At 40.3% G+C, this 11,446-nt stretch overlaps 1 protein-coding gene across 3 annotated transcripts in view; it reads right to left on the minus strand.

The window, feature by feature from the left end:
• ARID1A (AT-rich interaction domain 1A) overlaps positions 1-11,142 on the minus strand; it is a 124,122-nt gene extending 112,980 nt beyond the window's left edge. The window contains exons 1-4 of one of the 3 annotated variants that reach the window (XM_042439304.1): positions 10,600-11,142; positions 10,317-10,459; positions 8,851-8,935; positions 7,280-7,354 (exon numbers count right to left, since the gene is read on the minus strand). The gene's annotated coding sequence lies outside the window, so the exon portion shown is untranslated. Of the gene's footprint in view, positions 1-7,279; positions 7,355-8,850; positions 8,936-10,311; positions 10,460-10,599 lie in introns of all 3 variants that reach the window. The other 2 variants (XM_042439303.1, XM_042439305.1) reach the window with 2 other exon arrangements.
• Positions 11,143-11,446: the final 304 nt, after the last annotated feature.

Raw genomic sequence — 11,446 nt, forward strand, 5'->3', positions numbered from 1 at the left:
AAGCAGCTCCTCTCCTTCTCCTCTCTCTGGCCGGACTGCTCTGGAAGGCTCTGGAAGTTGGTATATAAAGCTAGTCTGCTAGCTCCGCCCCCTTGTGACTCACAGATGTGACTCACAGAAGCTCCTCCCCTTCAGCAATGAGCACACGGTCTCAAGCCACGGTCTCAAAATGGCTGCCAAGCAGCTCCTCTCCTTCTCCTCTCTCTGGCCGGACTGCTCTGGAAGGTCAGATGAGCGCAGTCAAGCGTGCCTCCTTAATGCTATAGCCGCTGCCATGGATTTAGCAGAACAGTCCATGAAGTAATGAACCAGCTGCCTATGGAGTGTGCTTCATCTCTGATCTCCATCAGCTCTCTCTGGGCTTCGTCTGGTACATCCGGGATAACTGGCGAGATCCGCTCCATTAGGCATTGGTCATATGCCCCCATGCAGGCGTTGCAATTAGAAACTTTCAGTCCCAGCACCGATGACGAGAAGACTTTCTTGGCAAGTCCATCAATTTTCTTAGCTTCTCTGTCGACCAGAGAAGTAGAAGTCTTCGGGGTGAAAGTTTGTTGGGAGCCCTCCACTATGGCAGAGTTCTGCCTAGGATGAGAGAAGAGCCAGGACGATGACGACAGAATAATCCTATATAAGGATTCAATTTTTCTGGTGGTGGGAGCAACAGAAGCCGGAGTATCCCAAGAGTGTTTGGCAATACGCTCCAAAGATGGCAGCAGCGGGATGGATGGTGGAGTGGGAACCTTCCCATGAATTCATATCTCCACCAGGTCAGCGGCATCATCTTTGGTATGGGTAATTTGTAGATCTAGGGCATTACCCATCTTGATGATGTGTTCGTCAGTAGGCGAAGATAACCCGGGCTGAAAGAACTCTTGGGGTGATTGGTGTCTGGCCTCATCTGAGGACCCAGAGTCTTGAAGGGAGGCTCGGGGAAACCGTTGGACGGAACCTTCATGATCGGAGTCTGAAATACCACTGGTGTCGGATGGTATGTTTCAGGGGGTGATGGCGACAGTGAGTTGAGACGTCGGTACCAAAGCTTGCGACATCGGTACCAGGAGCTCCTGGGGGGCTGAAGAAGACTTCGATGGCGGCCTCGGCTTGGGCTTGGACAAGGCAGATGAAGTGAGGCAGATGAAGTGAGGTAGCGACTGATGGATTTGGGACTGATGGCCACATAATACCTGTCAGTCTCGCTATCATAGAAAAGATCAGAGTCTTCATGTTCCTGGTGACGAGGAGGCTGATGAACAACGGCCTGAGTGAGGACAACTTGAGGGACCAGAGTAGGGGAACGGCGTTCCTTTGAAGGGGTCCTACGGGGAGAGTCAAGGACCTGAATGTCGTTATACGGCGCTGGAAGAAATGACATAGTGACAGGCAGAGAGAAAACCGAAGCTGGAGCAGGAGAATGATGGTCACGATAGGCCTCTGGAACGACCGGCACTGAAGGCCTCTCTGGAGCAGGTGTACGATGGTCCCGACGGGCCTCTGTGGGAACCAGTACTGAGGCGGTCTTGTTAGGCTCAACAGGCGTTCTGTGGCCCCTGGACATCGACCTAGAGCCCTCGGGAGACTTCAAATGTGCCTTCTTGGAAGAGTCATGCGGAGATGCTTCATCAGCATTTGAAGTCCTTTTCCTGGAGGACTTCAAGCCTGGGTCCTTTTGGGAACTTGAATCCTTGTGAGCCGAAGCCAACTTCTTGGAGCCCGAATCCTTATGCTGAGACTTGTCCCTCTTAGAGGGCTTGGACTTGGGCTTGTCGGGTGTAGCTTGCGGCCTTATGTCCCTCAAAGGGAGGGGGGCACTAGGCTCGGAAGTAGAGCTCTGGGCCAAGGCGGCCGAGGTCACAGGTGCCGATCCAGGCGCTGCAGGGGACGAGATGGGACGATAGACCGGAGGAGGCAAGAGTACCTGGCTGTACAGAGCTGCCTTAAGACGAGTCCCGATTCTTCCTTGCTTGAGGGGCTAGGGACTTGCAGAGGACACAATTCTTTGGAATATGGGCCTCGCTCAGACAAAGGAGGCAAGAAGAGTGCGGGTCCTGGCTGGGGATCTTACCCCCACAGACGTCGCACTTTTTGCAAGGCGCCGGAGACATCTTTGGTCGGGACAGAATCCAAATCGAAGTCGAGGAAAGCTGAGTGGCCACCAATATCGGGTGGAGGTCAGATTGAGGATAGTCAGACAGTCCGAGGTCAAATACACGCAAGAATGGAGAGTGGTCAAATGGTCCGAGGTCAGGTTTTACCAGTGAACAAGCAGAGTCAACAAGCGAAGTTCCTCAAGCAGCTAATGTGGTGGAAAGAAGGAAATGGGGAAAGAGCGGGAACGTAGGGGACTTATAAGGGGTGGGCAGAGCTACCACCAAAAAGTTGCTAAAAGTTGCAAAGTTAACTTTACCCAGTGATTCCAGAAGTTTCCGAGCAGCACTGCGCAGGCGCAATACAACCCATTTGTATGATTCGCAGAGACCACGAAGAAGAAACACACACACACACACACACACACTCATCCCTCCATATTTGCGGCTTTGATATTTGAGGGTTTGATTATTCACGGATTTGATTAATATGTTCTCTCTAGAAATATCTAGGTCCTCCAGTGCAACTCTATGGCCAACTGTAACTAAAAGTTGCACTGAAAGACCTAGAAATTCCTAGAGAGAATACTCTACTAGACCTTTGTAGCTCCTCCAGTGCAGTTCTATGGCCAGTGTCTGTCGGATGTTGACCACAGAGTTGCCCTGGAGGACCCAGAGATTCATAGAGAGGTGTCTTCTCAGGTAAAAACATGGTTTTTTTTATTATTTGCGGTTTTTCCATATTCACGGGGGTCTTTTGCCCCTAACCCTAGTGAATACAGAGGGACAAGTGTATATTTCTGTAGCACTATGACAAATTACACCCTATCTTACCTAGCTAATACTGACCAGTCATACCCAGATTTCTAAAGATACCAGACATGAACTAAAATGGCAAAACCAGAAGACTACCTTTCTGTTACTTTATAACCTAGAATTCAGAATAGTTTCTTTAAAGACTGGTAAGTTTAAAATCACCAACATAGAAAAGTAACTGCATGTAGAGACAAAGTAACAGAACTTGTATGAGTCAATGCTACATTATTTGGGCTGCAGTAAACTACAATGCATACAGATTATTTCCTCTGCGATGTTGCTTATTATTGTATATAAGAATAGCCAAGAGAGCCATTTTAGTCCAGCAAACTCTTCCCACAGCGCTCAACCAGATGCCCACAGGAAATCCAGAAACAAGACAAGACTATAGTATGAACTATAGACATTTCAGACCTGACAGAAGTAAAACTATATAGTGATAGTCATAGTGTAATATTTTTCAGTTAGGCAACAATTTATAGAGAGAGCTTGTAAGTAAATGCAGCTTTTTTTCTTGGTAAAATTTAAATAAAATGAAATTGAAAAAGATTTAAACTGGATATTGTTAAGAAAAAATATAAAGAAGAAGAATAGCTTGTTGTTTTGGATGTTAACGGTGTTGATTACAGTACTCTTTATATGTAATATACTTTTCATACAAACACTTCTAAGGATACAACCTTATGCACACCATAAAGCCACACTTGACATAGCAGGACTTATGTACAAATAAACATGCACCGAATAGGACTGGAAAGGTATAATTAATCATTTAAAGGTTTAATATATAAAGTCATATAAATGCAACGTCAGGTAACATGTCAAATAGGTTATGTACCAAGCAAAACATTTAATGCGGTGGGAAAATTCAGGCATTATATTTTTGAAAACAAAACAGCTCACAAACCATGGCATTTGCAGCCCTAACTCCAGAAGATAATAATTAGGCTTGATTCACACATGATGGGTTATGAACCAATAAACCACAATGTTTTGATCCAAGAGTGAGTTGTGTGCCCACATAGTCCCTCTTTGTCATTCTCATCATGTGCCCAATTTCGGTGCTTTGAATCTGGCATATTAAATAATACACTGAGTGGTACCCAAACTGAAAAAAACAGATTTAATCACTTCTTATACTCCAGCATAATAGTTTAATATCCTGGTGAGAAAAAGGATGATTAAAAGAGCTGATCAGTTTGGGTATAATCAGAAACTGTGGTTTAACAAATCAGGTTTGCAAAATTGTGCAAAAGCAGGTTTGCGTGGAGAGGAGGAAAGTGAACAGGTCAGGAGAGTGCGCATGGGCACACCTCATGCTCTCTGGCCATTAAATGATAGTATTACCTTGAGATTGCAATGTTTGAAAAAGGCCACAATGTCTGACTGGTCTCCGTTTAATTTACAGTTCAAAACCCCCAGATGTCCTAAAACCAAGAACTACAAGGGTTGCTCGCAACTGAGCTTGCCTGTTAGAGGCTGCATCCACACTGGAGAAATAACCCAGTTTGGCTCCGCTTTAACTGCCCTGGCTCAAGGCTATGGAATTCTGGGAGTTGGAGTTTGTTGTGGGGCCCAGAGCAGAGCCTTGAGCCAGGACAGTTAAAGTGGAGCCAAACCGGGTTATTTCTCCAGTGTGGATGCAGCCTAAGATTATAACAATCACCTTTGTTCTAAGGTGAGTTGGACAGTTACCAGAAATAGGGTCTACTTTGGAGGAACACTTCAGTGCTAGAACCCCCTCTGCTTAATTGCCCAACTGACAAGAAGTTTGACTTTTTAATCTCTCTCTCTCTCTATTTAGGGATGGGGCAGGAGGAGGAAATAATTCTGAACAGTTTTTAGAACCCAGATCCCAAATATTTCCACAGATGCACTTTTTGTTGCAAAATTTCCACGGCAGTAGCCTTACAATTGATTCTTTGTTGGACATTGCTACCTGTACAGCAGTAAATTATGTCCCCAAATTGCCAAAAAAATATCCCTCCGAATATTTGATATTTGCCATTGGGTGCTTTTTCACACAGCCAAAGACAAGATGTGTGCTAGTTGTTTAAAACCATATTGTGTTTTCTGGTTCTGAGTATTCAGGAAGCATAAACTCCAAATTATTGTAGGATTTATGTATAACATGTAATCCACTGGAATTCTCTGTGGGATAGGAAAATAGTTCATGATACTAATAGTGTAAGGTTTGGTTTTTTTTGTTTAATTACATGAGATTAGGTTTCAGTGGTTTAGGATACAATCCTAAACATGCTTTCCTATGAGTAAGCAGTAATTAAATCAGTGGGACCTACCTATCTCTAAAAGTTTGCTCAGTTAGTGAATTTTAAATGGCTTCTAAGGCTCACCAGTGCTGGCAAAAAATGCTGCTACTCTTACTTGCTTCACTTGTTTTAAACTATGTTGTAACTCACCTTGGAAAGTTTCTATTGGAAGATGGGATAGAAACATTTTATGTAAAGAAACAAAGCAAAACTGGATTGAAATTTCCACTTATTACTATTGATTTAATACCTGTCAACAGATACTGTATGAACAAATATTTGCTTTGATAATATCAGTGCTTTCATCTGGATATTTAACATATAGTCATAATTGACCATTCTTTAACACTTACTGAAAATTGTATTAATAACAACATATTCAACTGTTTAATTCTGAAATATAGTTAATTATGATTGCTATGTGACAATAATTCTAAATGCAACGCAGAAGCTCTTTTTATTACTCAGTCAACATATTACGTATAATGGTTATGTCTGCCAGAGAGAATTCCCTTCATCCAAATGTAACAGAAGTAAAAACGGAGGATCTGATTAAAATCAATTATTTAAATTGCTTTGATTTCAATTAATCCATCATGTTACAAACCAGCATTAGGTAGCACAAACAAGATGAATTAATCCTAGGAAGCCATACCAAAACATAAAGTTTTCCCCCCTGAAAAATCCAACCAGGTCACAAGACTGCAAAGAAGCATAAAATGCAGACTGAATAGTTGCTGGGTTGACTTATCCCTAGAATGCAAGCATGCTCAGCAAATTCTCTGTGTCAGACAGTACTTGGAGAACTCAGCAGTGACGCTTCTTCTTATTACATTTGAGCCTAGGCAACAGTTGAAGAAACCCAAAGGTACCTCAAATAACTGAAATCAGTGTAGTATTGATCCCTGTTATTTTTCTACCCTGTATATGTAGAATCTGTCTGAACATTCCTATGTTCTTCTTCTTATACATTACTGTGGAGGAAATGGATTTAGGCTTATTCTGTCTCTTCAGATGATTTTTCCTTTTGATCAAAGTATGGAATGATTTTGCATTGTTAGGATTTCAGCCTGTCACATCTAGGTTTCTTATACTTTGCTGCACAGGCCTCACTTCAGCCCATTAAAGGAAACAAGCTAAATAATTGATTTGTATATGAGGGAATCAGCCATTCACATTAATGCAAGCTATACTTAAATGGTATAAATAGCTCTACCCCATGGTTTGCCTGCTATGTATCTGGAAGCTCAAACCATAGTATGGATGCATCACAATGCTTAGCACAAATAATAGTTTGTTATGATGTCCAGGCTGAGACACTGTATGTACACATGTGGAATATAACTGCTCTTTTAAACATCAATTAACTGAATTGGATCCAGGCTAGCTTAGGGTTCAAGCAGCCCCAGTCAGCCCTCAACTGCTGCGGACCATAGTGACCAGACGACACAGTCCCAAAGCCAGCCACTATCACAGTAAGGAGTGGCTTTTTACCGCTCCTCTTCTGACCAGCTTTGGGCTGCCTTAGGTGGCCATGCAGCAGCTTCCGGTCGATCCAGGGTCATGTACCATCTGTGACAGAGTGTGTCTGTTAGATTCCCAAAGCGGCTGGAAGCCACTCTTTTTTGTTTGTGTTTCAGGCCTCTGTCACACTATAGTTGCACAAATGTTATGTATCACCTGGCTAAATCTAATTGCTAATCTCAACTGAGATATAACTGACCCAGTGTGAACATGGTAAGTCAAGACTTAAATTAACTCAGCTGCTTCAGTAGAACTGGTCTAGCTGGGAAGAGTAACAAGCGGGTTTAGGCCAGTATTTCAAGGGTACTAAACATGACTCTGAGAGCCAGTGTGGTGTAGTGGTTTGAGCATTGGACTACAATTCTAGAGACTAGGGTAGAATTTTCCACTCGGCCATAAAAATCCAGTGGGTGACCTTGTCACATACTCTCACATGCTTTCTATGATAGGTACTCTTTAGGATCACCATAAGTCAGAAATAACTTGAAGGCACACAACCACAACATATGACTATAGCCAACTTACTGTTATCATTGACAGCTACAAATATTTATATAATGCATTTGGAACAGACTTACTTACATTTGGCGTTTTTCTGATTCCTCCTCTTTAGTTTTGTCCCACTCCTGATTTTCTTTGCTTTTTATATCAACAGCACTATTTTAACATAAGAACAATAGAGTTACAATACAATACAATACAAAATGGAAAAAAAATACATTTTTTAGATTAGCATCTAGCAAGTTAGAAGAGTACATAAAGGTACATATTGTCTTGATTAATATGTATTCCATGGAATCACAAAACATTTTTCCCAATAAAAATTTGAGATAATAATCCTTGTTATTTGTTAAATTTATATCAATCCTTCCTCATAAGAGCTCATGTCAAACAAACAAGTAGCAAATTTGATAGCTTCCACATTACATTTCTGTTCAAGTATCCAACAACAGAGATAGCTAGTGTGGTGTAATGGTTTGAGCATGGACTACCACTCTGGAAAACAGTGTTCGAAACCCTGCTTGGTCATGGAAACCCACCTTGGGCAAGTTACACGCTCCCTGCCTCAGAAGACAGCAAATCACATCTGAACAAATCTTGCAATGAAAACCGGGTAATACTGACATAAGTCAGAAACACTTGAAGGTACACAACAACAACAATCCCACAACAATATTTTTAGGCATAAGTGAGGTATCGCACTTGATTATATTTTTTATTATATTAAATATTGCTAGCCAAAGTGGTTGTATTTGTGCATATTACTTTAATATATTACCCCTTCTCTGTGTGACCTGATGCCATAAAAAAGGTATGATACATTTTCTCCAAAGGGACTGGAGTGAAATATCACCTGAACTGGATTTTGTGAAGGAAAAAAAAAACTATTTAAGGATGCATGAAATAACTTTTTAAACATTTTATATAACAATTTCCATTTGTCTGCAGCACTTCCCTGTTTCCATTAACACTCAAAATTAAAACTAATCTGTTCTAAAGTAAAGGGCCCAGTACCATTTCCATACCTTACCCTTCATATTTGAAATGAGCAATATATTTCCTGCCTCCATCCTGTGGCCCCCAAACTGTGCTCTTTAAGGGATTTTGGACTTCAGCTCCCAGAATCCCAAACTATTGATCAACATGGCTGAGGCTTCTGGGAGGTGAAGTCCAAAATCTCTTAAAGGGCACAGTCTGGGGATGACTGAATTAGACTATGTTGTAGACCTGTAATTTTATGTAAACAACCAATTGTATTTTTGTTTGGAAATTTTGAAGGACAAATGGTATTTGCTTTCCTATCTTAACTATAACTTTTTGGTAAGTTAGGACTTTATTAATTCCTTAATATATCCCAAAATTAAACCAGTATACCTCTGCTGACTGTTACATTTTTTCAGCAGGTTAGCAGTGCAGCCCTAATCTACTTCCCTTAATTATTTTCTCATTTATGTCTCGTAACGGAATAATTTGAAGCTTAAAAGGACAACCGATACATGGTCAGCACTGATCTTAGAGACAGATGATTTGGACTACAGTCTTGAATAGACTTATTTGGCCCTGTTTAATTCTGTAAACGTATTTATTAATTTAGTTTATATCCCATCTTTCTGCTAGTATGAGATCTAAGATAGCATAAGAAGTAAACTTACCTCCAAATAAACTTGGACTGCACTGTCAAGCCTTCTAAAATTTTGTCCTATGAAATATGGTATCTACATTCTCCTTGCAGTCAGCCTGTCATTGAACATACAAAGGTATTACTATTCACAAAACAAGAGTATGAACAGTATTGAAAATGAAAAAGAAGGCAGGGTTCCTGTACTTGTAATTCTTTTATAGATAACAAACATAACACAAGATATAATTACTAAAAACACAATAATTTAAAGGTACAGGGGACATATTCTGTATTGTATCTGCATTAGAGAGGATCATAATGCCAGGCAGCATGGATCCTGAGAAAGTCAACTAATAGTGTGTTAATGTCAGTCTGGGAAAACCAGCAGGTATATGAACATGACAGGGGCATCCTATGGCAATACTGGTTAGTAATAATGGCTAGTAGAGGAAGACATAACAAAGATTGGCAATCTTGGAGTTTTGACCATATGAGCTTTTGCATTTAACTATAAGGTTTTATGTTAGATTAATTGAATGGTGCAAATATTTGTTTATGTGTATTTAGTAAATGTAAAATCAATAAAATCCTATGCATCTCAAAATAAAGTCAGCACACTAGTCTCAAACCAAAAGATAAAAGCCCTCTCAAACCCCTTTATTATAGGTATTTACTATTACTAGACAAAGAAGTTGTATTATTTTAGACTCTTCTTCATCCTCCCTAATCCTATGATTCCTCATGGGTTTCCAGTTACCGTAATTTATTCTCTTTGGACTTTGCATTCTTCTATAACATTCCTGATCTTCTCCTTCTTCTTCTTCTTCAGTTGCCTTTCTGTTCACCCCATTTTACTATCCAACATTTATCTTCTTAGTCAATAATCTTAGTGTCTTGATCTTATCTCTTATTGTATGCTTATCTCTATTTGCTTTATTATTTTTCCTCTTCTAGTCTTCTGTTCTGTCGTTTACCATTTTATTTTAAGCAAGTTATCCTTTTCCCCCCCAAAATGTATTAGTCTCCCTACACCTCACAGTATCTAAGCTCCTTGGGCAATGTTTAAAAAGTTGTATCTTCACATTCTGTGTTTTAATTCTCTTCTTCAGTCTCTCCAATCTGGCTTTTGAATGTGCTGGTCCATTTTAAAAGCATTAATCAAAACTTTAAACATTTTTGTCCCACACGTCTTTACCAAGTTCATAGCCATTCTCTTATTTTATCCTCCTCCTCTGCTCTTGTCTTCCATTACAAAGATCTCAATTGGGCTCTCTATTATTTATAGTTTCCGCCAGTGCGGAAGTTCTTCTCAACTTTGCTTTCCTGTCGGGGTTCAGTTTTTCTCTTGGTATTCTTCTTTCTAATTGTTCTTTGCATGTTTCATTTATCGTCTTTCCTTTCAAATAATTGTTCTTAATCTGTGGTGGGTTTTTTGGTCGTCCTTTTAGTCTAGATGTAAAAAGCCTGGTTAGCTATTATGCAATAAACTGACCTGACCTGAACTCTTTTGTTTGTGCTTTTGACTCCAGCTATTCTCTTTATAATCTCCAACAATTTTCTACTGTATCCTATTTTGTCATCTTCAGGCTTTTTTCAGCTGCTATGTCATTGGATGTTGTTTCATGAAGAAATTGGAAACCCTAAAATAGAATGGGAGCATATAAAACCTGCATCTTACACCACAAGAAGAATTAAAAGTTTTCCCTACTCTCCCTTTGCCTTGCTATTCAATTATTCCCTCATCATTCTTATCAGCTAATTCTTCCTCCTGGATTCTTACCTACTACCCTGCTTTTTTTGTGCTTCATTTGCAATCTCTGCAGCCCTCCTGATTTGGAGTCATGCACATTCCTCTTTATCTAGGCATAAATGGGAGAGAAGATAGGGCAAAGGCTAGTTTCTATTGAGCCACCTGTTCACATGTGCATTTCTCTGACTCTTTTATATTCTTTTAAAATAACATTTTGCCTATTTGTGTGCAGTGCTTTATTTGTGGTATTTCTACAAATGTAATTATAGCACACTACCTATTTTTGAAACACACTTGGATCTCTAAGAACAATAGTAAAAACTCATCAGAATGCATTAAAAGTACTAATATTCTCTGATAAGCCAGAGGATCTTTTGTTTTCCTTATATTGTTCTGGAGAGGAACACATTTTGAAAAAGACAAGCATGAGATTGCAAACAATGCATTAATATAAACTACATTAGTCAAAAAGTAAAGTAGGCCTTAAAAACAAAAAAACAGCTCCTTGCAGGATACTTTCATATATAATGTTCCTATAAGTTTTGTCTGGTTCATCGTTCTGCTCACTGGTGTGTTTAGTAGAGCTTACTTTTTACCAAGGCCTGTTATAAACTGCCAGAATAAAGCTGCTTCGGGTCTCTTTGGAGGTATGCTGTTTAAATGATGCATGCATCCTAAGAATCCGAAAGCTGCACCAAAGCTGCACTCCAGTGCTTAGGAATGGAGTGTGGCTTTGGCGCAACCTCCGGACTCTTAGGACCCAGGCATCATTTAAATAGCATACCTCCAAAGAGACCCCAAGCAGCTTTATTTTGGCAGTCTGTAACAGGCCTACCATTCTACAGACACTTGCATGGAAGCAGGAAACTCAGCTTGT

This window comes from Sceloporus undulatus, chromosome 9, assembly GCF_019175285.1.
Source record: "Sceloporus undulatus isolate JIND9_A2432 ecotype Alabama chromosome 9, SceUnd_v1.1, whole genome shotgun sequence".
Lineage (NCBI taxonomy): Eukaryota > Metazoa > Chordata > Lepidosauria > Squamata > Phrynosomatidae > Sceloporus > Sceloporus undulatus.